Source organism: Chamaea fasciata, unplaced genomic scaffold (genome assembly GCF_029207755.1).
Source record: "Chamaea fasciata isolate MVZ Bird 193981 ecotype frontalis unplaced genomic scaffold, bChaFas1.0.hap1 SCAF_6, whole genome shotgun sequence".
Classification (NCBI taxonomy): domain Eukaryota; kingdom Metazoa; phylum Chordata; class Aves; order Passeriformes; family Sylviidae; genus Chamaea; species Chamaea fasciata.
The window spans coordinates 69,451,421-69,460,712 of NW_027094091.1; the positions used below are offsets into that span (position 1 = coordinate 69,451,421).

Below are 9,292 nucleotides of genomic sequence, written 5' to 3' on the forward strand. Positions count from 1 at the left end.
CGCCAAGGCGGACTCTGCGGTAGCAGCGCGGGCCAGGGAGCGGCGGCGACGTGGGGGGGAGGGGGGTCGGCGGCGGGGAGCGGGGGCGCGTGCAGAGCCCGCTGCCGGCTGTGGGCGCCTCTTTCCCCGCAGCGGTTCCGCTTCTGCGGGGACTTGGGCCGCCCCGACTGGGTGCTGGCCGAGATCAGCGCTGGGAGGATCAGCACCCTGGCCAAGATACTCAAGTGCCCGCCCCCCGCCTGCTGCGGGCCCGCTGCTCACCGCGGGGGGGGTCAAGCGCTTCAACACTACAATGGCATAATCAGCAACATTATTTAATCTCGTGTTCTTCATGCAAGCCTCAGCGTTAAGAACACTACCGGCCTCTTCTAGTAGTAATAATATGCGTATATTATGCATATGTTATTAGTATTAATATTTAGGTAAGAATTGTTAGTGTTAACACTGATAGTGAGTGTGTTAGCTGGTGTTTACCGTGGTGCTCTGCTCTCCCACAGTATGACAAGATCCCGAATCTGCCCTTAGATGCAAAGTTAGGTGAGCACTGCTGTCCTTACCACGATCCCCTGATGGAGCCATGCTCCAGGCATGGGCAGCAGTGTGTCTGGGGATGCCTTTCCAAGGTGACAGAGCTCACCCCCCCTCCCGTCTGCAGAGTCGGGGGATTTGAAGGCGACCATTGCTGTCCTCGGCTTCATCCTCTCCAGCGCGGCCAAGCACTGGGTAGATGGTGAGTCTCTGTCAGGTGACCTGCAGCAGCTGGGGCTGCCCAAAGGTTCCTCAGGCGTGCTGGGATGTTGCTGACAGTTCCCAGCCTTGCCTTCACATCCAGATGGAGGGCAGGCTGGCTGCTGTGCTGTCCTCTGTCACCTCCCTTCTGTCCATCAGTCCCTGGGGCCTCCCCAGGTGCTTTGGTGGAGTTTGGCAGCTTCAGGTCTGGTGTGAGCAGAGGGGTTCTTCTCTTGTCTCCCCTCAAGAGCAGAGCATGCCAGCGCCTTGTGCCATTCCTTTGAGGAGAAGCAGAGCCCCTTCCAGGACTGGCTCAGTGCCTGCAGCCTGAGGTGTGAGCGGGGTGTTGGGTCTTAACAGGAGTGTGGGGGTCAGTGTAAATCACCATGCTGGAGTGAACCGGGGTGCTGACACCATCCCACTCCCCACCGTACTGACCCAGCTGGGCTCAGTGTGCTGGCACGTGGATTACACCCTCAGCTCCAGCGACTTGCAGGAGGTCAATGAGCCCGTGGTGCACCTGACCTTCAGTGTGCGGGACAGAGTGTGAGAAAATGACAGCTGTCCCTGCAATGCTCTCGGCCAACAAGTTCCAGGTGCTGCTGGCAGGTGAGGCGCCCGGAGGGGTGGCAGCAGGGAGGATTCTGCAGGGGAAGGTGCTGTGGGAGGCACGCTGGGAAGGGGATGCTGGAAGGGATGCTGCAATACCAGCAGCTCCCCCACATCTCCGTCCTCTCTCTGCAGTTCTGAAACAGCCCTGCCATTCCCTCCATCTGCCCCAGACCGCTCACCATTCATTTGCAGGCTTGGTTTGATAACCAGGATGCCATGGCAGGAACAAACAGAACTTTGAGATTACAGAAGATGGGATTAAACCTGTTTATGGGAAGAGGAGAGATTCAATCAACCCCCTACGAAAAAGATGCTGTAAAATGCATGAGCTGTTTGTATGATCTTTTAACCTAATTATTGTAGTAGAAACTATTAACCTTCCTGAAATGGTATACAAGCTTTTGGAAAACCTCAGTGAAATCAAATTCTGATCACTGAATCAGTCTTCCTGTGTCTCCTTCAATCGCCAGTAGCTGAAGGGCCAAGGAAGGGACGTGCTCGTGGGAGGAGGAAAGTGACTGCTGCTCCAGCCTTGCCTGAGGTGCCTCCAAGTGTCAGAAGAAGCTGCTGGACATCTGCTCGCAGGGCCAAAGGTGAGACTGGCAGTCCCTGTGGGGGCTGTGGGGAGCTCTCCCACAGCCCATGGGGCAGAGCCAGATATGCCCTCTGACTCCTCATTTCCCTCTTCCTTCTCCAGGTGCAGCCCCTGCCATGTGAGTGTCACCTGCTGCCACCTCCTGAGGGACATTTAAGGGGCCAAGAGGAGCTCAGGCAGGGCCTGGCCACAGACGGAGCTGCCCTGTACCTGTGCTCACGCTTCTTTGCTACTGTTGCACCCTGCCAGTGTGGGAGGGAGAAGCTGAGCCTGGTGGTGGGGCTTTTTATGGCCGGCCACAGGCATTTCAGGGGAAAAGGGTGAAAACCACATGCTGTGCTGGACTCTGACTCTTTCCTCTCCCTCTTCCCTTTCCGGCTGCGGATCCACTGCTTTTAGTTGACTAATAAAGTATTTTGCGTAGAAATCACCGTGCGTGCCTTTTCATGGGAAGGATAAATCCCTGTGCCCAGTCTCTTCCCCACAGGGGCTGAAGCAGACTTCCCCTCCACCTCATCCCCAAAAAATAAAGGTAAGCTCAGCCTCCCCAGTCCCAGGAGTGAGATACTGCTCAGAGGCAGACACTAAAAGAGCAACTACAACAAAGCCCCTGGGAGGAGGAAGGTCAGTGCAGTTACCTGGAAACAAGTTAAAAAAACAGGCTCCAGCTTGTTTTTACATAATCCTCTTGATTTTTTTGTGTTTCCTCTTCTGCAAGGGTGGTGCAAGGGACAGGCAGAGGGAGAAGGAAGGGAGTAGAGTGTGTTTCTACACTCACTGCTAGGCAAGATGAAGGCTGCAACACAGGAGTCACTGTGGAAGCTGCTGCTCCCCACACCTCTATGGCTGGAGCAGAACTTGTGCACACCAGCCTTTCTGCACCTTTGTCCACACTTAAAGAACTCAGAACTCGCTCAAGACCACCTACCCTGGCTGGGCAGTGGGCAGCTGTCCTCCTTCCCTGAGGAGCAGGGTTGTTCAAGCGCGTCTCTGCAACACTTGGGTGCAGGACATGGGGACACTGCTGTTCCCTGGAACTGCTGCCTTGCACAACGCTCGGGATGGGGAACAGCTCAGTCTGTGATTTGAGCTCACAGTGTTGGCCTGGGTGGCTGCAGGAGGACCAGGAGGTCAGAGAGCACACGAAGGCTGCAAAGGAAAGCCTCAGGCCCTGTGGCTCCAGCAGCAGGTGGCCCCACACAGCCAGATGCTCCAGGAGGTCACAGCTGGGGGACAAAGCACAGGGCTGAAGGGACTGATCTCCATCGCCACATGCCCCAGCCCTTCTGCAGGGACTCACAGCATCGCCTCCGTAACGGGGAGGGAGGCCTGGAGCCGGGCGGTGACTGTGCTGCCATGGGCCTCGTACAGCCAAACCACCAGAGCCTCAGCCCTGTCCTCGGCCTTTGGGGCAGCTCAGACAGACGAGACAGGCATCATCTCTCCAACACCAGTTGCTGTGCTCAGCTGAGCCTGGCCACCACTCGGTGTGGGTGAAAGAGCAAGCCCTGCCCAACAACAGCACCTCAGCCCCCCTGCCCTCCCCTCGTCCACCCCAGCACCTGCCTGACAGTCTCCAGCACGATGGCGCGTGAGCTGACAGAAAAGGCACTCCAGGATGGGCACTGGGCACAGCTGGCTGGACCACATGGAGGGGGCAATTCAAACTGTGGGCTTGCTGAATCACACCAGCCTCCTGAACGGAACCTGCAGCACAAGAACCTCCCTCCAGTCAGCCTCTGTACACTGATGGGCAGCACGACGGAGAGGGATTAAAAAAGAACAGGGACAGCAAACAGGACACAAGGATCCCATGGGAAACAGTGGCACGGGGAGCACCACAAAGCCACAGAGAATAAGCATGAACACGAGGCGTGGAGAAAGATGGAGAAAAAGAGAGAGTGCCAAACACATGGCAAGGACAGAGGGATACAGAGACAAAGAGGGAAACAAGGACCCAGAGAGGAAATGACCACAGCACACCAGTGGGGAAAGACAGGCAAGATGCTTCTCACTCCAGCCACTACACAAGTGCAGCTTCCCTGGAATTTCATGCTCCGCATCTCTTCCAAGCTCAACAGGTGAACAAACAGGTACCGCAAACACCTCCTTTCTTTGGACAAACCCATTGGGAGAACCTGGAATCCAAGGATGGATCTTAACATGGCAGTCCCACTTGCTACTCTCCACCTTTTCTCCAGCTTAGTCCTGGGCTGGAAAACAAAAAACAACAAACACTTAAAAACCAATCTAGAGGTGTCTTGAGGATGCCCAGGCCTGGGAGAAAGAGAGGTCCCACTACGACCCTCTTGGCCTTTTCCCACTCTGAGGACCTGTGGAAATGCCCATACAGTTCCTAGGTGGACAGCCTGGGATGTTTTCTGCACACCAAATGCCACAGCCCTAAGCACCAGAAACCGGAAGATGGTCGGGATTGCAATTCACAGCCTCAGTGAAACCTGTGTGGGACATCAGTGTGCAGAGGAATTAAAAGTCACCATTTTTAAAAGTTAAAATATCCATGGAAGTTACTGGCTACTTAAAACAGTGTGCTTCATACAGCCTCCCATGCTTATGGATTTATCAAAAGAAGCAGCTTCAGGTTCCTTCCTTTTGGAGCCCAATTCCAAACAGGAAACTTCTCACATCTGCTCCTGAGAGAGACAAATGGAACTTCAGGAGCTCAGGAAAGCGACTCCCTCCCCTGAGTCACGTCTCACCTGTCCGAGCACCCACAGAGCTTTTATACTACCTCTCTCTCAGCTTTCCACGTTCATTTAAATGTAAGAAGCCTGCAAGCTCTGCCCCAGCCGCATCTTCCCTGCGCCCCAGCACTGCCCCACCCGCTCAGGTGCTGCTCCCTTCTGCTGCGCTGCCCCTCGCCACGGGGCCGAGGTGGGAGAAACCGCAGGTTTTGCTTCCCAGGAAAGGCTCCGCCGGGCGGCCCCAGCCGGCCCCGCTGCTCCTCCCCGGCTCCGTGCCCGCGTCGGGACCGCCTTCGCCCCACGCAGCCCCGGCCGCCCGCTGCCGGCCCGGCTCCGCTCGGGGCCGCCCCCCGCGGCTGCCACCGCCGTCCTCGGGGCTTCTCCCGGGACCGGCCGTTCTCCGCTCCGCTTCAACCGCGCTGCGGCAGCTCCCGCCCTCCTCCATTGTCAGCACAGCCCTCACGGCCGCCACTGCCGCAGCCGGGGCCCGCGCCCGGCGCTCCCGAGCCGCTGCCGGCGGCCCCGCGGGGTGTGACCGGTCAGTCTCCCTTTCTTTACCTGAGTCCCAGCCAGGTTTTCCGGGCAGCTTTCAAGAAATGTGGCTGTAACTGCAGATCAAAAATGAAGTAATTGTGATAGCATAACTGGGGTGAGGAATGACTTTCTGGGTGTGAACAGAAAGCAGCCGCTGCTGCTGGTCGGGCCGGCCGCCGCCCGGCTCCAGCAGCGACAGCGAGTGCTCCCGCTCCGGGCACAGCGGCCCCCGACATCGCCTTCGAACCGCCGGCCGAGGAAGCGACAGGGAGGGCGGGCACCGGTCCGGGATCACCCCGAACTGCCCTCGGCTGAGTCCGGCTGCTGGCCGAAAGTCGGCGATTTTCGTCAAGCCTCGGCTATTTTCGGCTGCACTCGGTTACAATAGGTTGCGAGCAGCGTGCCAGGACTTCCGCCCTTCCTCGCCGCCATACTGGTTGAGGCTGAAGCCACTTCCGGTCGAACCGTCATCTTCAGTGCGGGCACTCGCTGGGGTGCCCCCCCGCTGCTGGCACAGGCGCCTGGCTCAATGGACCGCCGGCAGCGGCGCGGTTGAGCCCCCATCCCGTGTCCGCACACCCGCAAACGCCGCGGAAAATCGCGCCCGGACGGCTCCGGGTGGCGCGCGCAGGCAGTCGGCTGCCACGCGCCCGGGCTCCTTGCCTTTTTCCCTCCCTTTCGGCCCCGAGCTGCGGGCGGGCGGGCGGCAGCGCCGCCCCCGAGCTCACAGTGCGGGGCTGCCACGTGCCTCGGGGACGGGCGGGGGGGACAGCTGCACTACCGCTCTTTGCCCACAGGGTGGCAGCATTGCCGCACGGCTCCGGCGGGACGGGCGGAGGGGGACAGCTGCACTGCCGCTCTTTGCCCACAGGGTGGCAGCATTGCCGCACAGATCAGGCGGGACGGGCGGGGGGGGACAGCTGCAGTACCGCTGTTTGCCCACACGGTGGCAGCATTGCCTCACAGATCAGGCGGGACGGGCGGGGGGGACAGCTGCGCTACCGCTCTCTGCCCACAGGGTGGCAGCATTGCCTCACAGATCATGAGGGACGGGCACGGGGGACAGCTGCGCTACCGCTCTCTGCCCACAGGGTGGCAGCACTGCCGCGCGGCGGCGCGGAGCGGAGCCATAAACGAACGTGCCCAGGAATGCCCTGGCGAACAGCCTCCGGAATAAATGGCCCAAAAGACCCCCGAGCACACCTGCGAGAGCCCTGCCAGCAACCAGACCGAAACAAAAAAGCCTTTCGTTCAGGCTCTATTTCAATATTTTTTATCTTTGTGATTCTGATATTTACATTCATCATTACAATTCATCTTTTATATTATGTACATTATACATCATGTATTATGTTTATTATACCATTATATTTATTATAGATATTAAATATAGAAAGTTATATATAAAATAATTTATTATTTATTATGTAATGTTATAAATAATACATTTCATTTAAATATGATTATGTACATTATATATGTTTATATTATGTATATTATATATATTTATAAAACGTGTAGTATGTAATAGTATATTGTGTATTTATTATTGATATTATTTTTCATATCCTATACTTTTTGTTATTTTTCTTTTTCATTATTTTTTTAATTCGTTTGTTTATATTTTAAACGATATTTTACACTAGATGAATTCATGAACCTAACACATCAGAAACACAATTAATTTGAATTAAATGAGCCTGGTTTTCTAAGGGGTAAAGTTTTAATCTTTATTTAGATAATATGGGCATATTTTCTCTATCTGTATGGGGTTTTTTTGGTGGGTTGCGGGGGATTTTATTTTGGGGGTTTTCTTTTTTTGTTCGCTTTGTTTTGGATTTCTTTGCTAATAAACAAGCAGGGTCGGAGAGTTCAAAATAAAACGTCTACTTTGTTTTTATTGCTCCCTCTGAAATACGCCTCGACAGCCTGGACAGCAGGCTGCTGCTGGTAACACTGTGCACGGGTAGGAGGAGACCTGGTCGGGGCTGGGAAGGAAAAAACGGCACCACGGTGGTCACAGCTTTCTCCCTTCAGGAGTTTTATGGAGCAGAAAATACAGAGCTTTTGCCAACTGCGCTCTCTATGACATCCCGACGTCCAGCGGGCACCGAGGTCATTTCTCATCTTTCTTGCCAACAGCCAAACCCCCAGGCGCCCGGGGGAAGAAAGAGTATGGGGGAAAAAAAAAAAGGAACAAAGAAAACATGAAAAAATAAACCAAAACTATAGAAAATAAAAAATAAAATTAAAATACCAAAAGAAAAAAATTTCAAAGTAACAAAAAAGTGGAAAAAAAATTTAAACAAAAAATTAAAAAACGAAAAGTAGTTTTAACAAGTAAATAAATAGCTAAAGAAAAAAAATAAAAATTAAAAAACTGAAGAAAAAGTCTTTGAAAAACCACAAAACGCAACATGAAAAACCACAACAAAAGAGCACAAAAATACAAAAATAACAAAAAATAAAATACAAAATTAAATAAACGCAGCTCTCACCTCCTGCCACTGCCTAAAAAAGCGCCATGGCTTTCCTCAATTATGCAGCAATAAGGGAAACAAACCCAGTGCCCCCCAGAACAGAAGGTTTTCTAGACAATTCCCACTTCTGCTTGGAAACAAATTCTATTTTAGTGGGAAGCTCATTTTGGACAAACTTCCAAATGTGCCAAGGTAGGAAAGAACCAGCCCCTTGTGTCCAAGGAACAGCAGCTAGGCCTGGATTCAGGTTTTAATGGCATTTATGTAATTAAAAATGCAGTAAATTGAACTTTACAAAGAGACGAATCGTGGCAAATAAATACTTCAAAGTTTTCTTGGGAATTCACAGAATTTTGTGGAGATGGTGCTGGACAATTCCTGATTTACCAACATTAATTGGGTAAATTTCCTTGGAAATGTGCTCTACAAGGTACAAAAATTCCAATTAGGATGGAAAATTGAAAAAAAAAAAATATTCCCTTACTAAAATCAGAGAGAAAAACATCAAATAAAAGGAAGGAATAACATCTAAATCCCAGCTTGCCTGGAAAACAAGCTCAGGAATTTCTAACATTGAAAACTTTTGCAAGAGTCATGAAGTTGGTGAAAGTTCATGGAATGATGATTTAAAATCTGCTTCCTCTGCTCTGATTTAAAGGGAAGTGGGAATTCAACAGGTCCAGTTACTCCTATCCAAGAATGATCTGTGTTTTGTGGGAGTACCAATGCAAAGAAACTCCAATCTTACTTGGATTTGACATCTGAAACTCTCAGCAGAGTTGGCAAGTTTCAGTGGAACAAAAGAGCCACAATTCCTGTAATAACCAAAATTCACCTTGGCAAAAACAGGAGGAGGAGGAGGAGGAGGAGGAGGAGGACACCAGGAACACACTCCGGCTGACAGCAAGGATTTCTTGGAAAAGGCAGGAAATCAAACTGACAGTCTCTGTCCAGTTATGGCCAGGCAATTATCCAGGAGTCAGAGAGAAAAGTGGGAACCTTGGACTGGGATAAGGCCTTCCAGTGGCTTCACTTCCTACTGGCTCTCTCCTTTTCGCCAACTACCTGCAAGAGGAAAAGCAACAGGAATAAAGTCTCAAACAGGATGGCCTTGGTCCAGGCAGACTGAAATGCAGCTCCCAGGGAGGGAGGCCAGGCTGTGCCTCGGGACTTCTAGTTATTAAGAACCACAGCTGCAGCGAAAGGTGCCCAAACTCTACTGCAAACCAGCAGGGCTGAGGAGACGCAGGAATTTATTCCAGAGGGGACACAAGCATCCCTCAGCCAGCCAGGATTTCTGGGCAGAATTCCTGCAATAACCAAAATTCACCTTGGCAAACAGAGGAGGCGGAGGAGGAGGAGGAGACCAGGAACACACTCCGGCTGACAGCAAGGATTTCTTGGAAAAGGCAGGAAATCAGGGGCTTCACTTCCTACTGGCTCTCTCCTCTTTTTGCCAACTACCTGCAAGAGGAAAAACAACAGGAGTCAAGGTCAAACACGGACAGGATGTGCTGGCTTCAGGCAGACTGCAGTGCACCTCGCAGGAATCACTGAAAGGCATGAAAGGAACCAAGGGAAATTAAAGAAGAGCTGCCACCTCCAAGGGCTCTCCAAGGCAGGCTCAGAACCCTTAC

General features: G+C 52.6%; 2 long non-coding RNA genes across 4 annotated transcripts; one reads left to right on the forward strand and one right to left on the reverse strand.

Moving 5' to 3' along the window:
• Window positions 1–298: 298 nt before the first annotated feature.
• Window positions 299–5,577, reverse strand: LOC136291557 (uncharacterized). The gene is made up of 3 exons (XR_010721621.1): window positions 5,200–5,577; window positions 3,503–4,149; window positions 299–1,605 (listed from the first exon to the last, which is right to left on the reverse strand). It is a non-coding gene; the product is annotated as an uncharacterized lncRNA (long non-coding RNA).
• LOC136291556 (uncharacterized) lies at window positions 1,266–2,352 on the forward strand. 3 transcript variants are annotated; one of them, XR_010721620.1, is made up of 3 exons: window positions 1,266–1,338; window positions 1,534–1,934; window positions 2,039–2,352. It is a non-coding gene; the product is annotated as an uncharacterized lncRNA (long non-coding RNA). The 3 variants fall into 3 exon arrangements; XR_010721619.1 differs by lacking the exon at window positions 1,266–1,338 and having other exon boundaries at window positions 1,588–1,672; window positions 1,812–1,934; XR_010721618.1 differs by lacking the exon at window positions 1,266–1,338 and having other exon boundaries at window positions 1,590–1,676; window positions 1,812–1,934.
• Window positions 5,578–9,292: the final 3,715 nt, after the last annotated feature.